Source organism: Lutra lutra, chromosome 13 (genome assembly GCF_902655055.1).
Source record: "Lutra lutra chromosome 13, mLutLut1.2, whole genome shotgun sequence".
NCBI classification, from domain to species: domain Eukaryota; kingdom Metazoa; phylum Chordata; class Mammalia; order Carnivora; family Mustelidae; genus Lutra; species Lutra lutra.
Genome location: NC_062290.1, coordinates 29,605,790 through 29,618,425, shown reverse-complemented (window position 1 = coordinate 29,618,425; position 12,636 = coordinate 29,605,790). Strand labels below are relative to the sequence as shown.

General features: G+C 42.7%; 1 protein-coding gene across 12 annotated transcripts in view; it reads right to left on the bottom strand.

Annotated features, from left to right (window-relative positions):
• The window catches only part of AOPEP (aminopeptidase O (putative)), a 346,305-nt gene that overhangs the window by 80,828 nt on the left and 252,841 nt on the right, over positions 1–12,636 (bottom strand). The gene's annotated exons all lie outside the window — the stretch shown is intronic.

Genomic DNA, 12,636 nt, shown 5'->3' with positions numbered 1-12,636 from the left:
ATGGCAGGCAGAGGCAGAGGGAGAAGCAGGCTCCCCGCCAAGCAAGGAGCCCGATGTGGGACTCGATCCCAGGACGCTGGGATCATGATCTGAGCCGAAGACAGCTGCTTAACCCACTGAGCCACCCAGGCGTCCCTACACCTTTTTTTTTAAATTATTAATTTGTTGAGGGTGCCTGGGTGGCTCAGTGGGTTAAGCCGCTGCCTTCGGCTCAGGTCATGATCTCAGGGTCCTGGGATCGAGTCCCGCATCGGGCTCTCTGCTCGGCGAGAAGCCTGCTTCCCTCTCTCTCTCTCTCTGCCTGCCTCTCCGTCTACTTGTGATCTCTCTCTGTCAAATAAATAAATAAAAAATCTTTAAAAAAAATAAAATAAAATTATTAATTTGTTGAATGTTTATCTCCCCAGCTGGACTTTAAAGTCCAGGAAGAAAGAGATCCTGTCTCTTTAGTTCTTGATTTCTGTCAGGTTGGTTAAAATACTGCTGGCACATAGTAGATGCTAAATAAATGTGAACTAAGTAAATGGAAGCCATAGGAGCAAATGACTGAATGAATAGCACATAAATTTCAAGGGGTAGAGTCTCAAGATGAAGATCTAATTAACTCCTACTTGTTTCTCCACTAAAATACCTTATTTTGTAAAGAGCAAAAAATTGTGCCTTTTTTTTTTTTTCTAAGAAAGAGACTATGGGACATCGGTTATATTGCCAGGGTACTTCTGAAATGACCTCTTTTTAAAAAAAAAAAAAAAGTAAAAATAAAAAGAAGTGAGAAATAAAGATTCTTTTTTTTTTTTTTAAGATTTTATTTATTTATTTGACAGAGAGAAATCACAAGCAGGCAGAGAGGCAGGCAGAGAGAGAGGAGGAAGCAGGCTCCCCGCTGAGCAGAAAGCCCAATGCGGGGCTTGAACCCAGGACCTGGGATCATGACCTGAGCCGAAGGCAGCGGCTTAACCCACTGAGCCACCCAGGCGCCCCGAGAAATAAAGATTCTTAATTCCCTCTTATATTAATCATGAAAATTGTATTCCAAAATGCAGTGCTTGGAGCTGAGTTTGATCTAGAAGGAAATAGTAACACATTTCAAAATTATTGGAAAGATACATTTTTTAAAGATTTTGTTAATTTATTTGAGAGCGAGAGAAAGCGTACACAAGCAGGGAGAGCAGCAGAGGAAGAGAGAAGCAGGCTCCCCACTGAGCAGGATCCTGGGCACCAGGATCATGACCTGAGCCAAAGGCAGACACTGAAGTGACTAAGCTACCCACGTGCTCTATTTTATCAGGAAAATATTAATTATTTTTATTATGTTCAATATAACCTCCACACATTTCTCCTTTTGCCTGTCTAAATCTTCCTTTCTTCATGGGGTGGCCCCAATAAAGGTAGGGCGTAGAAAAACTGGAGGAAGAGTATTTATTTAAGGAATTCTGGGGGTGCCTGGGTGGCTCAGTCGTTTAAACATCTGACTCTTGATTTAGGCTCAGGGTGGTGAGATCCAACTCCCCAAACCCAACCAGCTGGGCTCCGTGCTGGGTGTGGAGCTTGCTTGAGATTCTCAAACTCTTCCTCTCCTACTGCCCCCTCCCCAACAGAATGCATGCACACTTTCTCTCTTCTGCTCTCTCTCTTTAAAAAAGTAATAAATTAAAAAAAAATAAAATTGGAATTCTGTAGCCTGGGATGGGTACTCTAATAGCTATCTTTAAGAAAGTGGTAAGAGCACTTTAAAGCTATCTTTTAAAAACAGATGTTTTCTATTTAAATTATGTTTTAAAAAATGTTTCGTCTAATAGAGATGCAAGTTTTGAAAGGAAGTTGCTTTAAGAAACTTTCTTGTCGGGGCGCCTGGGTGGCTCAGTGGGTTAGGCCGCTGCCTTCGGCTCAGGTCATGATCCCAGGTCCTGGGTTCAAGCCCCACATCGGGCTTTCCGCTCGGCGGGGAGCCTGCTTCCTCCTCTCTCTCTGCTTGCCTCTCTGCCTACTTGTGATTTCTCTCTGTCAAATAAATAAATAAATAAGATCTTTAAAAAAAAAAAAAGAAACTTTCTTGTCAATGCAGCTTATAATAGACACTTCAGAGGCTGAGGAAAATGCCATTGCTTTAGAATAAAAGCATTACTTAATCTAGTGGCTGGAGATTACTTTTAGAAAGAAAACCTTTTTCTTTCTTCTTCTTCTTCTTGTCAAGAGGAAATGACTCTTTTCTTTTTTTTTTTTTAAAGATTTTATTTATTTATTTGACAGAGAGAAATCACAAGTAGACAGAGAGGCAGGCAGAGAGAGGGAGGGAAGCAGGCTCCCTGCCGAGCAGAGAGCCTGATGCGGGACTCGATCCCAGGACCCTGAGATCATGACCTGAGCCGAAGGCAGCGGCTTAACCCACTGAGCCACCCAGGCGCCCGGAAATGACTCTTTTCATTGGAATATGGTAGTGATATCAATTTCATATTGTTAATATGGACACGTGCTTCTGCTTCATGGTGAGCTACAATCCGGAGGAATGAGAAGCAGCAGAACGCCTTCCTAGTCACCCAGAAAGCTGAAAGGGCAGACAAGGGGAGCCCTTTAATTAGTCCAAACAGCCTCAGGTGGCAAATTACACTCCCCCAGGCACAGGAGAGGAAAAACTATCTTCTATAAGAAGTCAGAAGATCTTTTAATACCAAACACTATAGAGAAGTCCAGAAGCTTTTGCTTGTTTCAGAAGGGCTCTATAGCCAACATATATTGAGGGTAAGTTAAAAAGTAAGCACCTATACAAAACTGGAAATAAAATCAAGATTAGTTTAAATTGCAAATAGTAACAAGGAAATAATCCTGATTAGGGTCAACGTTCTCAAATGTCTAGGCCTTTAAATTTTGTTCTACCCTTTTAGAAGATAACATTCCTTTATGATATCTTTGATTTTAGAAAAATTATCATTTCTATTATTGACTATTTTGTGTCTCTGTTAGAATAAATGCCTAATTCTTCTTTCTCAAGAGGATGTTGGCCCTGCTAAATGGAGCCCTTGGTGGAATCCTTATAAAGCATAGTTTTCAAAAAAGGAAATCCTTCCCACATTTGTTCTGTCCTGAACTGGCTAAGAGAACCTCTTCCTCTCAGGCATCATAACCCCAAACTCACTGTTATTCAGAAACTTCTGCAGAGCCTGCCTGAGGGAACACCCTCAGTTCTTCCATTTCTAGATCCCCTCAGAGAATCTGATGAAGCATTAGCTATCAGCTTTTGGCTCCCTGGACAGAAATACACCTACAATCATGAACAGTCCCCTACTCCCTTCCCACACATGCATCAACTGTCAGGAGGTTTACAGACTTTCCTGACTGCGCTAGATACTCTAAGATCCTCTTGGTTTAGTGCAGACCACCATACCGCTGGCACAGGACGACGTCTTACTGGTGCTCTGTGAAATTCCTTTTATCACATTATGTTCTGGTAAGAAGCCATCAACCTTTATTGAGGTGCATTATAAGAAACAGTCCCATAAAACCCATCCCAGTGTTTACCGTAAGGGTAGTTTCAGAGGATTGTTTATTACATTAAATAGTAATTTTCTGAGAGGCCCCACAGGGAGCCTGGTATCAACATCAGGAATGGGGGACTCAGGCACCTGGTTTATTTTACCTCATGAACATTGCAAATTGATCCCTTTTCCCTCTTCTAGAAAATGCTGTGCCCCTACATTAAACCAAGCATAAGAACTTCAAGGGGTGCATATTGTATGACAATTTAATTCCTGGCACCATCTTATTTTCCTACTATTATTTTCACATTGCTTTGTTTTTATATATTTTAATTTATTTTTATCATGCTCTATCTTGCTTTAGAAGCTGTCTTAACTCCATTTTGGGCAAGGAAGAGTATGAATAAATAAAAATATTCTGAGTTTATTTTTTCTTTCTTTAACTTTCTTTTTCTTTTTGGGGGAGAGGAAAGGGCTCTGTTAAATGTCATGGTTCTAATATTTCTCTCCATTAAAAACACTTAGAAGTCAAGCACAAAAGGTAAGGACGTATGATTATGCCCTACTTGTAAAATTCAAGGAAAAGAACTGTTGCAAAACAAAATAAAAATAAATGCAATATTATACAAACTTGGTGCTAAACTACGATAAAAAAATGTTAACCAACCAAGTAGTTTACTTCTTTTGATATCAAAACCAGAGGAAATAGGTTTTGACCTCAGGAACAAGAATGTAAACTAGAGACAGGTTAGTCATTTAACAAGCATACTGAGAGCTTACTGCAAAACAGAGCACTAGACTTAGTGAACACAGATGAGTCAGCCGCCATCCCTGTCCTCAGGACACTCGTGTGACCAGACAATAAGCTGGCATAGTATAAGGAGCACATGGGCAGCGTGCTGGGTTTGAATCCGGGCTCAGCCATATATTAGTCATGTGATCTCTCTATGCCTCCTTTCTTAGAGAGCTGCGAAGATCCAGGCACACGCGATGTGCATACGAGGCGAGGCAGCTGTTATTTATCAAATTCTAGAAGCAAAGCAACATCCTAGAAACTGGAGGGAAGTGAGCTTAAGACATAAAAAGTACCCACCCGCTATGTGTATCAGAGACATGGGACCTCAGAAGTGGAAGAAAGAAGCAGAGTGGCCAATTCTGTAAGGTCTGAGTGGTCCACCAAGGGCTTCCACATACAGACTGCACTGATTGTTCTCACACGGTCCCATTTTCAGGATGAAGAAACTGAGTCTCAGGGAATTTTCATTTGTTTTATTTGTTTGTTTTAAAGATTTTGTTAAGTAATCTCTACACCCAATATTGGGCTCAAACTCACAGGCCCAAGATCAAAAGTCACATGCTCTACTGACTGAGTCAGCCAGGTCCCCCAAATTTCATTTCTTTAGTACTTAATGTTGGGTGGCCCTTCGATCTCCAGGCTGGAAGTGCAGTACTCTTTCTACTCCAGCATGAGAGCTTAGGGAACATCTAGCATGACTGTCTCACTTTAAAATAGTTGCTTGTTATGTGGATCAGATCAACCTCAGATCAAAACACAGCCCATAAAATATTATCCCATACCATAAAAGTCTATTGCAACAGCCATTTCAGAAAACAGATATTGTACACCCTCTTCAGCACCTGTATGACTGCAATTCTTTACAGGAGCTTAACATTCATGGACATTCTGACCTTAAAGAGTTTCACAGGTGAAATACAAAGTTATGTAGGGGTGGCGTTAAATCAGAGGGTCCCCTGACTGCTTATTAGAATCACCGGGAGGGTTTATAGATCCCATTAACCAGGTGGCACTCCAGATCACTGAAATTCCCGTCCCAAGAGTGGGACCCTGCTTCAGTCCTTTTAAAAGCGTTTCCCACCCCCATCTCTCCCCCAGTGATTCCACTGTACTGCCAGTGTTGAGAACCACCGGTTTAGATAATTTTAATGACGACCCATCTCTCACAAGTTACTATTAAGACATTCCAGATGTTTGGGAGACATCTAAATTTCAAGGTCAATGCCACAGAGAACAGCCATCTATCAAGTTCTATTTCAATAAGTCTCTGGGTAAACAGCAGACACAATGCTGGGCAGAATGGGCTGCTGGCCTGACCCAAGCTAGCAATTCCTATAGCTTACACTTAGGGATAAACTTCTGGGCAAGATTAGTTAAGTGTACACACACACACACACACACACACGAATTAAAAAGAAGTGGAAGATCCAACATTAACCAGAAGGGAGGCAAGGATGGATGGATATTTGAGTTTTTAGAGTTTTTTCCAGGTTCATGGGTAATACAATTCTGGATCCTGAATGAAAAGAGCATAGATCCTTGTCTTTCGGGGAATCTAGAAGCTCACATACATATGAGGTATTATTTCCCACTCATGCCCTTGACATTGTTCTAATAGACATTGTTCTACTTATGTGATAGCTGCCACAGATTCCCTGGAAACAAATTATTTTGCATTTGGAAGACTGCTGGCTGCAATTAGGGACAGTGTGTACCAATGGAAAAGACCCTTTGTTATTTGCAGAAGCTACTGTTCCACACAGGAAGCAACCCAGGTTGATCTTCCTTAGTGCTAGGCACCATGCTTTAACTAAATGGGCTTCCTTATTTAGAAAAACACACTACATTGATGCTATAGGAAAACTACTCTGGCAAAATGCCTTACAAAAGATATTAGCTACTAATTAGTTAAAAGTATAAACACGGATGTTAACATTTCAGTAGCTTCAAAAGCAAATACTCATGTCTAGGTCCCTTTGGTTATTCCCTAAGAGGGAGTGGATACGGTGTCTGTAAGTGCCTCCTGCTTCACGGTGCCTTCAAAGGAAGCTATGCTTTGGGAGTCTGGGACCCCGGCATGTCTCTTCTTCTTTTTCCAGCATGTCTATTTTTAAAAACATTGGCACTCAGACTGGATTGCCTGTCATCTGGCTTCCCAAGAGAACCCAATGAAGTCACAATTTGCAAACAAGTACAATGGGCCTAAACCGTCCCACCTCTATTCAGAAGAACACAGAGAGTGGGGAAAGTAAAATCCATCACAACTGGGGGGGGGGGGGCGGTCCAGGGGAGGGCTGTCCCCAATATAAATAATATATAAGAAATATCTATTTTCCAGAATGTTTGTTCATCAAACATTTAAATCTATATAAAAGGCATTCCAGGACAACAACGGGAAGGGCCAGAATTAATTGGTTGCTAATCTCTTTACTTTTTGTAGGATGTTTCCTCCAGCAGTGGATTAAATCAGTGTTTAATGCTACACAGGCCCAGCTGTGTCCATATTAGGAAAGCCCAAGCTCACATCTCTTTCTCTGTGAAAAAAGGATCCATCCTCCCTCTTTTGCTCTGCTTCCACCCCCTGCGTGTGTAGGTGGGAGAGTAGGAGCTGGGGAATGTGAACTTGATCCAGCATTGATCAGCCAAGCAGCAAACTCTCATTGTTCTTTAGATACCAAACATAACTTCTCTCTACTAGGGATAAACCCAGCCATTCTGCACACAACACGGCTTTTGTGCTCAGGAGTATGAGAGATGAAAAAGAACCACCAAGAACATTAAAGCTTTATTAGACTCATCATAAACACCTAATATGTGGACTTTGAGAATCTATCCAGTGAATTTATATCCCTGTTAATATTAGGTATGTTAGACTCTCTTAAACCTACCAATCACTGGTCATTTCTCTTTTATAATTATGGATTTCACTTTAAAGCATAGATCCAGCAGTTCACTTTAGCTTTGCTTTCTATTTGAGCATTTCTTTTTTTTTCTTTTTTTTTTTTAAGATTTTATTTATTTATTTGACAGACAGAGACCACAAGCATGCAGAGAGGCAGGCAGAGAGAGAGAGAGGAAGAAGCAGGCTCACTGCTGAGCAGAGAGCCCGATACGGGGCTCGATCCCAGGACCCTGAGATCACGACCCGAGCCGAAGGCAGAGGCTCAACCCACTGAGCCACCCAGGCGCCCCTCTATTTGAGCATTTCTTATCTCACTGCCTTGCTCTCTGAGGTTCAAGGGCATTGGAAATCATGCTAACATACAACTAAATACGCTGTTGTTGTTTTTAAGTGCTGTCCTGTGCATGTGGTTTAGCAAGCTCTGTACAAAGCCATGTGTCATGAGAAATACACAGTTCAGAAACTAGACCTAGGCACCCTCCGGTCCTTACCAGCTAGAAGCTGTGCAACCTTGGGCATGTCACACAACCTTTCTGGGCCTATTAGAAGCAGATGATGCTGTTTCGCAGAGCAGTGCTGAGGATGAAATGAGACAGCCCATAAACCCAGAGGCACAAAGTAAACCAGTAGATACTGATTCCCTGCCTCTTACCCCCCAGAAACAAAAGCCCGTCTTATATTTTGAACCTATGTAATGACTTGTGGCATCATAACAAAAAGCGTCACCTGACCACCACACAGATGTGACACCTCTCATGGAGCCCACAGTGATATGGCATGGCCGAGGTGTGACAGACAAGTGCCTGTCTCTTTCCAAAGGACCGGGGGACACAAGGAAGCAAGTTCTCTTTCTCATTTGCTTTACGATAAAGGAGATCATTCTGATTCTGGTCCCACCTCATTCAAAACAATAAGCCCACTGTTGTCCTAAGAATATCAGAATTGAAATTTGATATTTTGACACTGTTTTCTGAAGGTACCAACATGACAGGCACTAGATACAAAAACATATAAAATCCTAATAGTAACTACATGCATTTAAAACCAATGTAATAATTAAGAAGAGAGAAGGCTTAAAATCACAAATACAATTCTGTACAGAGCTACCCGACTTCCATGTTCTTGGATTTACCCATTTATAATTTCATTCGCTAGAAGCACTTATGCAAAACCCAGGCAGACATCCCTCAGTTATAAAATCAATAACAGTGATGAAGAAACACAATTTGAGGAGGACAGACTCCATGAGAACTCTAGAGAAGCCAACCTTGTAACAAGTATAACAGAGAACAGTCTTAAAGAGAATGTATCTTTGGCTGGCCGCATGGAAAAGTGACAGCATGCACGATGGAGGAAAAAGGAAGAGAATACAGAGAAGGGAGATGGAGCCTCTGGAGGGAAGGCTGAGGAGCCACCAGATGTGGAAGGTGACCTTTCTCCATAGAAATAGGCCATGGGGGGTGAAGGCATTCTCTCTAGTCCAACCCTAGTATCACTTATTGCCCGGGAGTCACGGGCCCCAAGTCTGATGTATTGACTCTAGCCTCCATTCCATGCATTTTCATGCCAGTAAGTTGCTGAAATTAAGAAGTGAATTGTGGAGCTTTGGGGCATAAATAATGTCATACTGGAAGGTCGGGGCTAATAACAACCAGGATGCCCTTAATGCTCTTTAAGAAAAACCATCTGATCTATATAGCCCTCGATGTGGTTTGAAATTCCCTTAGCCTACAAAGGAAAATATTTTTAGCATGTAGCACACTTTGTAACAGACATATAAATGCACCAAAAATATAATTTTAGGAAAGCATCTGGGTTTGATCATTTCTTGTTATACCTCAATGCCAAATAGGTTCTGCTTTCTCAATATAAGGAACATGGCAACATTCGGCCACAAGCTCTACAGCGATCACTGTAGCAATTTCTCCCAAACATTTCATTACTGGCTCTGCTTGGTTTCACTTTTTAAAGCGGCAAATAATCTACAGATTTAAATATAAAATCAGCATAAAAAATGAGGGGCTGCTTCTGGAGCATTTGGCCCCAATGTCTTCCCCTGCTAGAACTCACTGGATCATCTGGACAAGAGACAAAAATGAGTATTTACTTTTATGTCCCAAAACATATCCTAGAAATAATAGTTGCCACTATCCGAGGTAAAGCTCGCCTTCAGCTTTTACTGATCTACAGGCATTTCAAGGCATTGACAACCCAAGCAAAATTTTTTTCATCTCTTGCTAGTGGATCAAACAGGTTACTATCTGTGAATAATTGATCTGCAATAGAAGCAAATGCCTATTCAATGATCAACCAGGCTAAATGCTCTTGCAGGTTGATTATTACCTGTGATTTCTCCCAATAATCTTTCATATAACAATTTTCCAGCTGAGGAGAAAAGAAATGCACAGACAAGGTTTCTTGATAGGTACCTTTGTAAAACACCACTCAGGAGGAAACACATGAAAACTCTCCCAATACCTCTCCAAAGCAAGGGCAAGTTTCCAGTCTGTGGGCAAGTCCACAGATTCCCAGGTTAGAAAGGGAGATACCTGGAGGAAAAGTAAATCCAGACTTCCCTCCTCTCAGAGTGACCAGGCTCATCTAGATAGAGCGCACACTTCAGCTACCAGTCATAGCATACAGTGACGTGAGGCAAAAAAACGGCTCTGGCCTTCACCCAGGCCAACCCCCACTCATTCCCCAAAGAAGCAGTGAGGCTTCAGAGAAGGCAAGCAGCTCGCCCAAGGCCACACAGCTTCCAAAGCCGCATCTAATATATCAATTACCTCCTTCATCCAATATAGGATTAAGATTGCAGAACAAAAGTTCACTACAGCGTCCTCTGTGAAAACAGCAAATTGGGTCGCACAGGACTGACTCCCCTTTCCCACCCAGCCTCTACTCCTGCTCTTTGACCTCCAAATAACTCGGCCTTGCATTTTACGCATCAAATCGTCTGAACCATACTTAGATGTGGTGGTCACAGTTATAAATAGATAGGATCAGAAGCAGAAACACTGAGCTTGCAGAGGCCCAAGCTGGAGGACCAACCTGGAGGACAGGGTCTTCCATTGAATGAGCTGAACACACCCATTACCAAGCACCATCACAGACAACTGCCATACAAAGATACGCGTGTGGCAGGCATGCTGCCCTGTTTAGAAACAGACAGATGGATTTGGGCAGTTCGACAATCACTGTTATCCTGACCCATGTGATAACACCTGCTGCTGGGCCACCCCTGGGCCGTGCCCTCGAAGCTCTCCTGCTCTGGGTCAGTGGAGAGGGCAAAATGAGGGCAAAAGGCAGGGACTCTACTTGGAATTGGCTTTTGAATGCAAATAGAAGATAAAGGAGGCGTCCCTTAAATGCTTTAGATGGCACATAAAGACATTTCTTTGTTCGACCAATTGCTTTTTCTCATTTGTTGTTTGGGTGACCTGATATTTATTATCTAATTTAGTTTCCATCTCAAGGGAGGAATAGCTGTGTCTTTCTAAAAGCAAAGACCTCTACACACACTTGTATTCATTCACGCCAAAAAAGATTCCAACTTTTCAATGCAGTAAAGCCCAGAATTTCCTATGTAAAACATTCCGTCAGATCGGCAGGCTACTACCATTTAGAGATATCCACATGGAAGAAGGAAGTACAGACCATGACACGTATTTATGAAAAGTCTTGGCAAGTGAGGCTCATATTACTACATGCACAAAGCACAGCTTTGCCCACTAAAGAATAGTGAAGAACAGATCTGGGGAAAAAGAGCAGTCATTAATTACATCAAAAATCATCACTGCTCAGAGCTCCCTGCTGTATTCATTTATTATCTCTTCATAGGTCTTGTAAAAATGCAGGCAAGGATGGGTTCAAGCTGATTTGAATTAAAAGCAACCTTGCTAAAAAACACAAAATACCTTAGCTGGATGGACAGAGGGCTGAGGGTCCTGGATCTGACCTGTGGCTCTACCTCTAACAGGGGCTCCCAGCTTGGGCAGATCAAGCCACCACTCCTGGGGACAGAAAATGAGCTCCTCACCAAGATTTGGTCCTGCCTGCGATTCTAAAGCAGACCGAAAGTCGTGCAACACCAGAAAAGACTAATATTTAACCAGGAAGCAATAGGGGCCACACCCAAGAGTTCTATACCATGCACATAGTAAACATACAACCTATTTTGTTCGACATAAATGCTCTCCACAAAAGAGAAGGGGGAAAAGCCCCATGTTCTAAAATCAGCCAAGTGTTCCTCGGGCGCCTGGGTGGCTCAGTGGGTTAGGCCACTGCCTTCGGCTCAGGTCATGATCTCAGGGTCCTGGGATCGAGTCCCGCATCGGGCTCTCTGCTCAGCAGGGAGCCTGCTTCCCTCTCTCTCTCTCTCTCTGCCTGCCTCTCCGTCTACTTGTGATCTCTCTCTGTCAAATAAATAAATAAAAAATCTTTAAAAAAATAAAATAAAATAAAATCAGCCAAGTGTTCCTAATAGCTTTCCTTGTGAGCAGGTGCTCTGCTAGCGGGGGCTGGCAAAAGTCCCCGCGAGCCTGGTGGAGGGCCACTGTCAGAGTCGCTGTCTAGAAGCAGGAGATGCAGAGCTGAACATCATATGTGCAACAATACTGTGGCACGTCAGAGTGCCAAGGGGCCCTGTGTGCGTGTGCACCCATGTGCACAGCTTGCCGCACCGCTGGGTCCCAGGGCTTTTCCCGGGGGTGGCAAGAGCATAATGCAAGCATAGAAGAATCTGCCTTTGATGAAGAGTCTGCCAGAATATGTCTTCAGGGTAATAAAATAGAGAATAGGGGCAGTTCTTAAAGTAGAAGCAGATGTTCTCCTATTGATGTATAGGTTTACAACCTGATGCTGATATCTTTGTCCTAATCCTTTAAGTTTACTTCTTCCTTCCAAAGATCTCTATGAAAAAGACAAAGCACCATTACAATGAAGTCCTGTTAAATGGTATTATTCTTTTTTTTTAAAGAATTTATTTATTTATTTGACAGAGAGAAATCACAAGTAGGTAGAGAGGCAGGCAGAGAAAGGAGGGAAGCAGGCTCCCCGCTGAGCACAGAGCCCGATGTGGGGCTCAATCCCAGGACCCTGAGATCATGACCTGAGCCGAAGGCAGAGGCTTTAACCCACTGAGCCACCCAGGTGCCCCAAATGGTATTATTCTTTATGATTGCGGTAATGTCCTTACTTGAGTGAATCTCTCTTGTGGGCACACAATATGTATGAACCTGAAAAACAGGTAACACCCCTATGTCCAAACATGACCTGCCAGACTTTACACCTTAAGGACTATTAAATTGGCTCCCTTGCACATGAGCTGGCTGACTTGTGACCCAGTGGGGCACAGCCAAATCTCCTGCCTCCAAGTGTGCTGTCTTCCAATGGACTTGGTCTTCCAGCTGACTGTGGCAAACAGAAAAGTCAACTTCTTTGGATCCTCTCAGGTCTCAAGCTCA